Source organism: Sciurus carolinensis, chromosome 8 (assembly GCF_902686445.1).
Source record: "Sciurus carolinensis chromosome 8, mSciCar1.2, whole genome shotgun sequence".
Classification (NCBI taxonomy): domain Eukaryota; kingdom Metazoa; phylum Chordata; class Mammalia; order Rodentia; family Sciuridae; genus Sciurus; species Sciurus carolinensis.
Genome location: NC_062220.1, coordinates 84045170 through 84059115, shown reverse-complemented (window position 1 = coordinate 84059115; position 13946 = coordinate 84045170). Strand labels below are relative to the sequence as shown.

Genomic DNA, 13946 nt, shown 5'->3' with positions numbered 1-13946 from the left:
AGACTTCAGAGGTAAGCACAGTTCTTCCACAGTTCTCCAGGACTCCTTGAAAAGCATACATAAGCTTAAATACTCTTTCTTTACAGTATATTCACCAGTTACTATGTGAAGCTGAAAACATGGATGTTTGTCTTCTAAAATATATGGTATAATTTTAAAAATTACAATACCACCCCCTTCCAAGGGAGCATTTGGAAGTGTGTTAGGGCATTTTTTATTGTCAGTGACTGTCGGATAGAATGGGCACAAAACATTAAGTAGCGTTCAGGACAATGCCACAATGCAAAGCACAGTACTGCCAAAAGTGCCAGTCATGAATTGTTGAGAAAGACTTTACTACTATAACTAAATCCCCAGTATGAAAAAGATATACAAAAATGAGCTGCAACTGGAAGTAGTACTTCCAATTCCTCAGAGTCATTATATTTTGTACAAAATAGAATTTGTATATGTATTTGATGCAAGACCATGGTAGTTACACTGGTCTTTATATGAAAACCAAGTTCAACTATTTGGAAGGACCTAAAGAAACTGAGTAACAAAGAAAACAAGATAAACTGCTTTATAATTAAAGGTGAACAAGATAAGTGTGAACAATTAAGGAGTCATAAAATACTAGAATTCTAGATACTACATTCACACTGCTTCACATTCCAAACTGATTATCAAGGATAACACACTAGTTAAGAATGATGAGCCAGAGTTTCTGCCAAGATACATCCTCAAGAAAAGATTGACACATGAACATATATTTATATTTTTAAGAAAAATACTACTATTTAAGGTACTTTATGACTCTGCACTAAATCAACTTTCAATCAGCCAAAAACTATCACCAATCTAATAAGATCATATTAGAGGGTTTTACTCGTGATGTATGTTGATATAGGCATACAATTTTTTATGGAATGATACCCCCAAAACTGGCAATAAGATACCATTACAACTGTGTTTCTTAAGCTCAGCACTGATTCTTAGGGCCAGATAATTCCTTCTTGTGGGGGACTGTCCTATACAATTTTTGCAGAATCCCTGACCCCATGGACACTAGCAGTAACCTCCCTTAGTTCTCCTAGGAGAGAGGACCAGCAAAATCACCCCTGGCTGAGAAACACTAACTTAGAAAGGAATGAGGATGGGGCAAAAAGACTTTGCTAGCCCCTCTTCCTTTTCCTGAACCATCTGAACTATCATTGTGGGAAGCTCAATAATACCCTCTCCCCAAAAATCCATGTTTTAACTACTGGAACAAGTAAATTATACCTTATTAGGAAAGGAGTTTCTGGATGTGAAGTGAAAGGTCTTATGGCTGGGGAGATGAGAAAGAGAGAGAAAGTCAGAGAAAAGATAGGAGAAAAACAGAGCTGAGAGATTAGAAATGCTGGCCTTTAAGACTGGAGTGGTGTAGTCACAAGCCAAGGAATGCCAACAGGCACCAAAATCCTGAGAACCAGCAAATGGATTCTGCTCTTGATTCTTCAGAGGGAGCATCGCCCTACTGATAACTTGATTTTGGCCTAATAATACTGATTTCTGTTATCTGGCCTTCAGGACTGCAAGAGAATAAATTTCTGCTTTTATTTATAAGTCATTAAGTGTGCCAATTTATTACAGCAGCCATAGGAAACTAATAGAATCATAATGATTTTATTTTGATTTTTAATCTGACTTTGAATTCACAATGAGCAGATGAAATAATGTTTGGAGAACATTTAGCATGGTACTTAAGACCTAATAACAAAAGGGAAAAAAAAAGGGAAGTGCAAATAAGAAAACTGGACATATATGTTCAAGGTTCCAATGAATGAAACAGTTAAATCATTCACTCACACACTTGCCAGTTATATAAGAGCTGTGTTATAGTTTGTCCCATGCTAAAAAGATGAATTGTGAATGAGGCCAATCAATGATGGCTTCTTGGGAGAAGGAAGTGTGAACATTAGCGAAGAAAAAACAAGAAGGAAAAGGAGGAAAAAGAGTATGCACATGAGAGAAAAAACGCAAAACAATGAGATGCTTGCCACAGTGTGGACCTGGCTTAAGTAGAGACCAGGGAAGTAGGCTAAATTCTAGGATTATGGTTCTCTATATGATATAGAACCTATAAGCTATGTTGAATGATTTGATTATGTTTTAAAATATTTTTAAATTCTTTTTAGATGTTGATAGACCTTTATTTTTTTTTCCACTTATTTATATGTGGTGCTGAGAATCGAACCCACTGCCTCACACATGCTAGGCAAGAAACAGAATATTCCATAGGGTATATTATTTTATACTCGAGTAATGATGACTCCTGGAAACTTTAACAATATGCTCCTGCCCCATACCAGATCTACTAATTAGAATGCTTTAGTGTAGGATAGCTCCAAAGGATTGATGTCCACTTAGGTAGAAAATTCCTATACCAGAGTTACTTTATGGCAAAATGACCAATGATCTATAAAACAAAATAATATCATAAACAGCCCCACACACACTACTAGGGATTGAACACAGGGCCTGGTGCATGCCAGACAAGCACTCTACCTCTGAACTACATTCAGGCCCTTTTTGAGTCAGGGTCTCACTAAGTCACCCAGGCTGGTCTCGAATTGTGATCCTCCTGCCTCAGTTTCCTGAGTGGCTGGGATTACAGACCTGAGTCACCCACCTAGCTTCCATTAAGTATATATTCTTGAAGTATACATTTAACTAAATCAGCTCAGCATTTTTCTAGATTAAAAGATGTAGCCCCCTCTGAGTTTCACCATGTCATTAAACTAATCTCTCACTCTTCAGTTTTCCTAAGTATATGACCTTTAATCTACTCAATCAATTTCCTCCCCCTTTCTCACAAATTTTCGGAAATAGACTTATGAGCCTCCAGCTTTTAACAACATGTATCCTACCCAACTAAGATCTATATCCTGCAGAACAGAAGAACCACGAAAAAGAAAAGTTCCATGAACATAACAAAAAATATGCCAAAATATATGAAAACTGCTCTGACACTCACTTGTTTTAATAAACACGTACATTTACCAAAACTTTTAACAAAAGATTTCTTCCAAAAGTATAAAATTATGAACTGGGTCTATAAAAAGGTAATAAACTAAGCTTCAATTCAATCTTTACCCAGTGCTACTAAGTAGCTAACAAAGTACTAGGCTTTATGATGGATACAAAGTATATGAAAATCTCAGTGATTTAGAAACAAATTTGCAGACACTGAGGTATAGTTCAGTGGTAGAAAGCTTGCTTAGCCTGAGACAGGCCCTGAGTTCGATCCCCAAATATGAGCCAGTGCAAGCACCAGTGTGTGTGTGCATGTGCACACGCACACATGCACAATACCTTATAAATACTAGTAGAAAGGGGGGCCCGGGAAGGGGGGAGGGAAACTAAATAGGACCCTTAAAGGAATCTCTTTTTAGTGGGGATAAGAGGGAACAGCCCACTGAGTTAGTCTCATGAGTATTATGGTTTGAATGTGAGGTGTCCCCCAAAAGCTCACATGTGAAACAATGCAAGAGGGTTCAGAGGAGAAATAATTGGGTTGTGAGAGCCTTAACCTAATCCGTGAATTAATCTCCCTTCCCCTGCACCCTGCCATGGGATTAACTAAGTCATAACTGGAGGCAGGTGAGGTACGGCTGGAGGAGGTGGGTCACTGGTGGTTGGCTTTGGGGTATATATTTGCATTTGGCAAGTGATCTCTTTTTCTGCTTTCTGATTATCATGTGACTGCTTCCCTCTGCTGCACTCTTCTGCCATGATGTTCAGCCTCACCTTGAGCCCTGAGGAATGGAACAGCTGTCTATGGACTAAGATGGCTGAAATCATGAGCCCTCAAACTTTTCCTCCTCTATAATTGTTCTTGTTGGATCTTTTAGTCACAGCAGTGAAAAAGCTGACTAAATCACACGAGTAAAGCCAAAACATAGCAATAAAAGTTAGTGTGCAAATAAATAAATTGTATACTAGCTCTTTGCCCTCCCACAAACTATAACACTTTATGCAGATTTATATTTCCACCAGCAATGTGAGAGCACTTGTGAACCTCTATCCTCTTCAAAAGTGTTATGGAGATTTTTAAATCTCTCAGTCTAACAGGTGAAATTGGTATCTCATAGTTTTACTTGATATTTATATTATGTATGCGGTTGAACATCTTAACATATGCTTAAGAACCATTTGGATTTCCTTTTTTGACAATTACTTGTTCATGATCTTTGCCTATCTGATAGTTGATCTTTCTCTTACTGGCTTGCAGATACTCTTTATATATTAAGGATGTTAGTCTTTGTAATATAAATTGCAATTATTTTCCCAGTTCCTCCATTATTACGGTATTTCCCCTTCATATACATAAGTATATATGTATACATACATACATATATATACATACATATATAATCTTAACCAAATTGTAAATTCCTCCCAAGAAGGATATTTCTTTTATACATCCCCAGGAAAGTGCTTTTCAGATCTTTAGACTTGAAGTTCAAGTAAAAAGCAGGGGAGATGAGTTTTAGAGAGTGATGCACATTAATTATAACTGGAGAACAGGAAGTACACCAATATCTGGTGACGTAATAAAGTGTCAAACAGGGAAGAAATGGGTACTATATGACTCTGTCTCCAATTATCTAGGCTAGTACCATGAAAATGCAGAAGCTGCTGGCCACATTTCCTTAAAGAGGAATAGAAATTGGTCCTCTGTAGCTAGACAAGGGATAAAGCAAATGTATGGTGAGGAATAAAAAGATGTGTGTTCTGCTAGCACTGAAGTTCCCAAGTCCCAGCACTGAGATTCCATGAGGCATTCACTACATTTTAACGATACTCATTTCCCTGCTTTTTGATACTGGGGATTGAACCCAAGGGTTCTTTACCACTGAGTTACATCCACAGTCCTTTTAATTTTTTTATTTTTTTATTTTGAGACAGGGTCTTATGAAGTTGGTTAGGGCCTTGATAAATTGCTGAGGCTGGCCTTGAATTTGCAATCCTCCTACGTCACTGGGATTACAGAGGTGCTCCACCATGCCTGGCTATTATTTACATAGATTGAACTTTAATTACTTATGACCAAAAAACAGTCTGCCATCTACTCATATTTTATAAGAGGGTATTTTAACAGCAAAACCTCGGGCAGGTCATAAACTCAGATTTTTTTAAATGATTATTCATTTGATGATAGCTATATTCCAGGAACATGCCTTAAGTTCTTGAAACACAGTACCAAGACAAAAATGACAAGATCATTAGTGTCACAGAGCTTGCCTTCTGGTAAAGGCATGCAGATAATATAAAAATTCCAAATAATGAAAATGGTTTATAGAAATTTTGAACAAAAAAGTTAATGAGATAGAGATTAGGGTGCTATCATTCTGGAAGCGTGGTTAAATAGTAATACTTTTGAGAATAGATTATATTTCAACAAAAATATGAAATGAAGGAGGCAAGCCAGTCATGTAATGATTTAGGAGTACCAGACCAAGTGAACAAAGAGTGCAAAAAGTCTTAGGAGCAAATAGTGGCATTACTGGAAAAAAAAAAAATTGCAGGGTTGATGTAACACACTAAAAAGAAGAGGTAGAAAGGATTTTTTCAGGGAGTGGCAGGTCTAAGAGGAAAAGACATAAGTTGATAAGGTAAGTAGAAATGGGATCATGTATAGGAGTTAGTGAGTGGTGAAAGGATTTGAAAATAAGTTAAAAAAAAAAAACTCATTGTGTAATCTTTCAATCTCATTTTTTTCTTGAATTAGTGATAACTTTAATATACAGACCTTTAGAAATTACCATCCCTGAGTATTTAACACAATCCTAAAGTTAAACAGAAATGTATCTCTTTTAGAATACTATTTAAGGAAGGAAGGGAAAGGAACTTCAGAACAAAAGTCAAGTCATATTAAGGGAAAAAAGGAGAAAAATCTAAAATGATAGGGACTACTCCAAATTTTATCCTTTTTGTTATTCAATGGATGAATTTACATTGATAAAGACTGTAAAAAGGTCTTCAAATTATTCTGATTAAGGAAAGTCATAAAACTTAGGTTGTCTTAAACTATTATTAAACAACATCCTTTGTTTACTAAGTTCACTATTTTGCATTGAACATTAACAAGGTAAAACATCATCAGGAATACAAAGGAATAATCACTATTTAATGGTCAGCAAGGTGTGGGCTTTTCTCTTATCTCTGGGATTCTGATAAAGGATGAACTTCTCTGTAATGAAATGAACACTAATATTGGGTATAAGGGATGCTTCAATATCTCCTCCTTTAAAGCCTTTAAAAAGAGAAGACCAATCTGCTTAAAGAGGTTTTTATATAGTATACATCATGAAAGAGTGATGATCTCTCCAGATCCTTTCAGACAATATCTGTGTACTTCAAGCAAGTAACTAAAGTTACACTGCTTCTAAGATTAATGTCAGTAAAGTCAGATCTTCGAAAGCTATAACAGTCATGATTCTTTTTTTTTTTTTTTTTTAAACTATGTTAGATCTTTAGTTAGCCCACTTAATGATAGTCCAAAAAGAAAGCAGTTAATAACACAGCCTATAAAGACAGGTACTTTGTGGGTGTGATGTGAGTTAAAGAAAGTCATTAAACACCTTGATCAAAACTTGATTCTGAGTGCATCCTCCTTAGCACACACTTTCCAGCAGTTTGGCAAAGTGCCCAGGATAATTAGCAGTCAATGTAGGCAAAGGAGGGATTTGGTCAAGCTGAACTGTAAAGACTCCCCCCAGTGGTCACACACAAACAACAGAAAAGTGGGAAAATTACTGCAGCTTCTTTGAGATTGACCAAAATACTCTAAGCAAAACTGATCCCTACAAGAATAAAATAAAGTCTTTAATTCAATACTAGCACCATATCAGTAGAGAGATCTCTTCTGTTATCTGCTCTTATGATGCAGTATTTATACATGTGAAGACTAATTTTGGAAAGAAGGAGCCTATGAAACTAGAATAATTTTACAGGGTGGACAATATCTCAAAACAGCAGAAAAACAGACATGCATGTTCATTTTTCCTGAAATAAAAATCAGCACATCCCTTCCAAGTTAACTACTTACCTGAAGCAGGCCTGATACACATTTTGGCTCTGATGCAGTGAAATATTTGGAAAGTAAAATTTACAAAATTTTCTTTACCGGAAAACCAGGTAATTTACATTACAGTAAGTCATGTAAAAAGTTCAAATGAATCCTCTTCCCTCTTTTATTTTCTTGCCATTTTTATAACAGGTTTTGATTAGCATGAACCTATGTGTTATTTGCAACTCTCTCAGCAATAATTTGCTGATGCTACCCACTTTTAATAAGGCTCAAGTGTCAAAAATGCAAAAGGGATTTAATTCAAACATAAGTTGTCTTTCACTAACCATTCATTATTCAAAGGTGAAGATATAAGGGGATGGTAAATATTCAAACAAGAAACCCAATGTTAAAAATAGCTTTTTAAAAAGGTAACAGTGTCTCAAGATTTTTCTTGGTTATCCCAAGCTAAAAGGAAGGGGAGAGAAGCAGTCTGGGTGGTCTGCTGGAACAATTTCAGACTGAAATAAGACTCAAAAAAGCAAACTGCTCCCTCCAACGTTTAAGAAAAATGATTCATTTTAAAAAATCCAACAGTTACCCTAAATGGGGAAAAAGATTCTGTATGGTATAAAGACGTGCACATGCAGTCACTTTGATTTCTAGATGGAAAAAGAATTCAGTGGCATCAATGAGAACATACACACCCCTTTAGAATGTGTAGTCTCTACAGGACAAAGTAGAGCAATTAAAAGTGTTATCAGTTGTGTATTATGTAACCCTAGTCTAGAAGGGAAAAAAATGGGCCTTAAAGAGTAACACATTGTGCAAAACATGTATTTAAACACGTATTTAAACGTATGATAGATTTAAAATACAAATGACCTCAAAATGACACAATCTCAAAAGTTCTTTATTTACAGTAATAAGGACCTGAAGACAACTATATTCAGGCCTGGATGCTTATCATAATTGCACAGTAAACACCTAAAAAAAGCAGTATCTTATTAGTTGAGGTCCCTTGTTAGACCTATGTACCAAAACTATCTTCTCATTAACAACACTGTATTATCTCGCCTAATACGTTTGACAAATGTAAGTTTCCGACCTATCATTATAGAGATTTCACGGGAAGAAATGAATGCTAAATCATACTCCGGTTGAAGAGCATTTTAACGCCCCCCCCAAATGTTCTAGGCTATATTACAAGGCAACCAATTCAGTAAGCATGAAGTAAAATTCCGACAATCCTCAAAGGCATAGGAAAAGAGTAAAACGTGGCTAACCTGACCTTAACCTGCTGTTTATAAGTAATGCGGAGAATTTTCTGAGCCTCCCCGTCAGTCTTCAATTCTCTTTCTCGCCTCCCCCTCCCCCACCTACACAAATACACGCCTCAGCTAATGAAGTTTAATGGATATAATCCCAGGAGCTGATTGGATTGAGATTATACTCCCAATAAAGTGTTAAAAAGTCCTCTGCAAAAAACACCCACCAGCCAATCCATGAGCTGTCATCACACTGTCGGTTCCTTCAACCGACTCCGTCCTGACCCCCCGCCCTGCCAAAAAGAGAGAGAGAGAAAGAGAGAGAGAAACCCGGCACCTTTCTGGTTCCGGATAAATGTACCTAAGTTCAGAGGGCACTATCTCTGCAGCGAACGCCCCCGGAGCAGCGCGTGCTCGGCCCACAACCACTTTGGCCAAACAACTGGAATCTCGTGCCTCGGAAGTAGCAGCAGTAGTTGCAAAAAGCCTCCTCTCCCAGAACTCCGAACTCGGGAGAAAGCCAGAAACCGGCGGAATCACCCCCTCTCAGGACTGACCCTGAAGGTGTCAGTCACAGCAACACCGCCCCCAGCGCGGCTCTCCATTCATGCTTTAACGCTACTCCAGCCGCAGAGGGTGTCGGCGACCGAGCCCCGAGCCCGGAGGCAGCCCTGTACGCCGGTAGCCCCAGCCCCAGCTGCAGCCAGGGCCGCGCCGGCGAGCGCGAGGCGCGGCGCGGCACGGCGGCCAGCAGCATGGGCCAGACACGTTGCCGCGCTCAGTCCCGCCCGCCCGCCCGCCCGGCTGCACGCAGCCCGCAAGAGAGGTGTCCGGCCCAGGGCGCCCCTTCCGCGCCGGTCGGGCGGGCCGGGCTTCGGAGCTACGAACAGCCTCCCTACCCGCGCCGCCCCCACCTCCGCGGAAGCCCAGGTGCCCAGGGGCGGGGCGGGCCAGGGTCCCGCGTGGCTCGCCGCAAAAAGCAACAGGGCGCCCCCAGGGCGGCCGGCGCGCGGCTAGACCGTTACCCGAGTGGCTTGGGGCCCCGGCAACTCACCGGCTCACACCTCGGCCGCCTCCGCGCCGCCGCCGCTGCTTCTCTGCGCCCGCCGCCGCTGCTCTCCCTCAGCCGCAGGCGCCGCTGAGCAGCCCCATCTACAAACTCGGGGCTCGTAGTTGGGTATTAGAAATGCGTCTCTCACTGTCCCTCGCCTTCCCCTCCCTCCGCCCCCTTCGTCGCCACCCACTCCGCCCTGGCTCCGGTCGCTACCGCCACCGCGCGCGCGGCCAACCTCCCCTCAGCCACCCTCCTCCTCCTCCTCCCGCCGCTGCCGCCGCCGGGGCGCGCTCCCTCCCGGCCTCGCGCGTGCGCGGGGCGCCGCGGAGCGCGCACTTGGGCGCGAGGAGGCGCCACCGCCTCCGGGAAGCCGGGCCCCGCCCCTTCGGCCGTGGCGCGGCGGCCAGGTGGAGCCCCCTTTGAGCGCCCGGAGGGCCTGCGCCGCGCGCGCCCCGCCGCCTAGCCGCGGGCTCGCGGTCCAGAGGCAGCCGTCGTCGCGCGGTGCGGGCAAGAGGGTTTGTCCCACCCAGTCCACGCTGATCTTCTAGACCAAAATCGTCGTTGTCATTCGGCATTTACTGTTGGACAAGATATTCCACCCGGCATGAAAGAGGCCCCTCCCTGCCCTTTCTGAGAGTTTACAGTCAAAGTATCCAGTTGAGGAACACAAAGGAGAAACAGACCTCGAAGAAAACCCTCCGGAAAATCTACCCCTTCCCCCTTTACACACCCCTGGCTTTGATGTGTATTTGTCAGGTTCTGCAGCACAGTCCTTCATGAATTTTCTCCCAAAGGCTCAACAGGAGAGTGTGATTCACACCCTAGGAAATGGACAGACACTAGCTCTTTTCATATTACCAAAGCTCCCATGTAACTCCTGGAGTCGGCTTTGCCAGACACTCCCCGGACACAGTTGTTCAGCTCCTCCCAAACATCTGGCCCTCCCGGACCTGGAATGGAGGGGATTCGCCATCCTTTCAATACTTGCTCCTCGTGGGGCATGTTAAATCGTGAAGTGGCCGGGTGTGCAGATGACACATTTTGACAGGAGTGCAGATTTAATTTTTCAGTTGAAAGGAACTGAGCAACTCAGTGCAGCAAAGTCTTCTAGCTAGAAAAACACAGCAACGCAGTCAGAGCAGTCAGCGGACTTCCGATCCCCTTGAGGATCTCTGCGAATCCTCAGCCCTATGATGGGTGATTTTAGAAAAGCTGTCGTGTTCTTCCTAAAGCTGAAGAAGCTATTAAGTTGTTATTTCAATGGAACAAAATGTTTACTGCAGCCTTTTCAAACCATGAATGTAGAAAATGCAAGTAAAACTTCACATGTGATGAATATATCAGGTGCCTTCCTCTATGCAGCCTTTCCTGGTTTCTCTTAGGCACCTTGTACAGCCACTGCACAAACCAGGTTTTTCATAAATGTTTATAGGATGAGTGAATGCATCATGGCCCTTTGGATTCAGAGACAGAGTTATGAGATGTATTGTCTCCTCTTTGTGAATGTGGCAGGCATGGAAAGGAGGGAGATAATACCACTGGGATGTGGCGTGTTAAGAGGGCCCAGTGCCCAAAACAGTGAGTTTTATCTTTAGCTTCAACCAGGCATCAAAGATTAATTTGCTTTTCCATGAGGATCATTAATTTTGCAAACCAATACATAGGGGGAGTTTGTAGAGTTTTAATTTAGTTCTTTCCTGGAACAGCAAACCTGAGGAAAGGAAATTGGAAGCAATTAAGGAAACCTAAATGTGCGAAAGTGCACAGTATAACTTTGGGCAGATGTTGTGACCCCCGTAGTGAGGCCAGCTGGATGAAATGACATGGAATAGGTCCAATAGCATGTCAAGGCAGAGGCAGCAATGAAGCATGTGGTTTCCCTTCTCAGGCTATCAGCGGACTTCTCGGATCTTGCTGCCCCAGGATTCCCAGTGGCTCCTTCCTGCTACACTCTACCCTAAACCTGTAAATCTCTCTTCTCCCTTCTACTCCCACCTTACTACACACCCTCCTACCCAGCTAGTGTACTTGCCCTAAGTTCCTCTTTGAGGAGGGGCGAGGTGTGAATGACATTTCTGGGTGTGTCGCTGATCCCTTATAGTGCACTTTTATTTTCTCAAGGATCTTCTGGAAACAATGTTCTAACGTCCTATTCAACCCCAACTCTTTGCAAGTAGGATAAAGTTAACTTGAGAAATTTTAGGGTATATAGGTGGTCTCTACCCCTTAAATCACAAAATGCACACATACTCGACTTACAACTAGAACTAGCCGTGGCCAATACCCTTCCTTGTCTCTGTGTATCAGGGACCCAGCATCTAGGAGCAAGAATAAGTATCTCTCACTTTCGATTCCAATCTATTCTCTAAATAATGACAGTAGCTACTAGAGGCTTATCATTTTAAGTCTCAGCCTCATCCTCAGAATTGGAAAAATGATTTTACTCCAATAACTATATTCCATCACTTCCTTCCAGGGAGCTCTTGCCAGTGAAGTTTTTCTTCAGTGTCTATATTTTATCAAATGCTATATAGGTTATATTATGAAACACTACTTCTTTATATAAGTAATAGCCCTACCTTATGACATCCTGGGCTTCCTCTAAACTTAAAAGGTGGGACATCGCAGAGCACATGTAGAATGATCTAATGTGAGCCCTGGAACTCCCATCACTGTTTGCCAGCTCACCTTGCTGAGAGGTCATCATTTCTAAGACACTATCCATCCATTTCCCTTACCTGTTACAAAGACTTCATTGTAGGAGAGGTGAGTGTTTTGATTGAAAGTGATGGTGAATCTTTCACTTTGGTGTCTTTAAGGCTCTGACTTTTCATTTCCTTCAAGGTTATTCTAAAGGGATAATTTTGCCACAGTCTATCTCCTAACCATAACTCAATTTTAAAAATCTGTATTTTGATTCTTAATTCAAGACCATCCGTCATTTGCTTTTATTTTCCTCCTTCAAATATGAACAAGTTTTATTTTCTGACCTGCTTTGCTACAACAAAAATGGAGAATTGTGTAATAATTAAGAGCCCCCAAATTTTAGCAAAAGCAAGTCCTATCTGCTAATTTTCCAGTTAATCTATCACAATAAGAGCAGTAATGCTCCTGGAGGAAAGCTTTATGAAAAGTTGCAACTGACATGCATCACAAAGCCCAACCAAATTTTCCTCCAGAATACTTTATTTAGCTTCACCCCTTTTATCTCTGCACACAAAGCTAGGTCAGACTCCCATTTCCAGACTCCTTGCTACCCTTTCCAATGCTAGTCTCCCTCTTCATTGCTTGCATTTTACCCTACACTCAGAGCAATTTACCCTACACTCAATTTTGGCTGTCTATTGGAATCGCCCAAAGAACTTTTAAAAAACCATTGATGCCCAAGTCCCACCCCTGGATTTAATTGGTCTGGAGTGTAGCCTGGGCATCAGGACTTTTCAAAGCTCTCCAGGTAATTCAAATGTGTGCAACCAGACTTAAGAGCTGTGGAAATGAATCATCTTCTAGGCAACATTTATACCAAGTCTTTTCAGAACACTGGGGTAGCTTCAAATTATCTTGAGTAATCAAATTAAAATACCTAATCCTGTGCTTTAAGACTCTTTGCCAATTGACTAGAATAGTCCCCTTTCAAAACAGCTTAAATTTATCTCCTTCCTAAAGCTTCCCCAGATTAGTTTTACCTGGCTGCCTGAAGATCACTGTTCCCAAATCTCTGAGCATTCCTACTCGCACTGGTTTACAAAATCTTGGACCACAGTTGACTGTGTATAACATTGTTTTAATCTTGCTTTCATAGATATCTGTCAGAGGCTTTCCTTGTAATCTTAATCTCTCAAAGTTCCATTGGGTCAGCAGATAATCCAAAATAAACAAAAATATTATTCTTAGCAGAATTTTCTACTCTAAACTAGCTACCTGAAAGAACATCCCCAAGCACAATACAGTTCATTAAAAAAAAAAAATCATTATGATTAAAGTCAACAGTTACAAGCACTTACATGTTTGGGGTTGTTTCTTACAAAAGAAAACTATATGTGTGTGTTATCTCATATCCCTAACTCTCCTTACCATTATTAATTTAGGCATTGGAATTTGGTTTCTACACCTGACATTTTCATTCATGTGTTTATTCATTCACCAGTTTATTGGTGATAAGTACTAGGAATAAAGCAATTAACAATATCAAATAGTCGCTACCTAATGGTGGATAAATACTAAGCAATTATAATATCATTTGATAAGTGCTATATCAGTCATCTTAATAGGACATAATGGAATTATAGGGAGCCCAGGTCTTTGCTTAGTGTTCATGAAGTTCAGCCTCTCTGCAGTGTTTGAGGAGGTTAAACCCACTCCCAATTTTTGAACCTCCTTTCCTTCAACTTTCCTGATACTATACAATGTGGTGACTGCTCCTACTTCTCTGTTTGATCTCCGACCCTTACCTGGTTGCATATTCTCCTCCCACTTCTTAAATAAATATGTTTCACTAAGAGTGTAAGAGATTTCTGAGGGGAAAGTATATATATAGAGAGAAAATAGTTCTGTTTCATTCAAGAATCTCATGGAGTTGCAGGTCAGG

The 13946-nt window shown here is 40.9% G+C and overlaps 1 protein-coding gene across 7 annotated transcripts in view; it reads right to left on the bottom strand.

Moving 5' to 3' along the window:
• Positions 1-9514, bottom strand: part of Pals2 (protein associated with LIN7 2, MAGUK p55 family member) — a 125421-nt gene extending 115907 nt beyond the window's left edge. For 5 of the 7 annotated variants that reach the window (XM_047560951.1, XM_047560950.1, XM_047560954.1 and 2 more), the window contains exon 1: positions 9359-9514. The gene's annotated coding sequence lies outside the window, so the exon portion shown is untranslated. Of the gene's footprint in view, positions 1-8665; positions 8960-9358 lie in introns of those variants that run through there. The other 2 variants (XM_047560953.1, XM_047560952.1) reach the window with 1 other exon arrangement.
• Positions 9515-13946: the final 4432 nt, after the last annotated feature.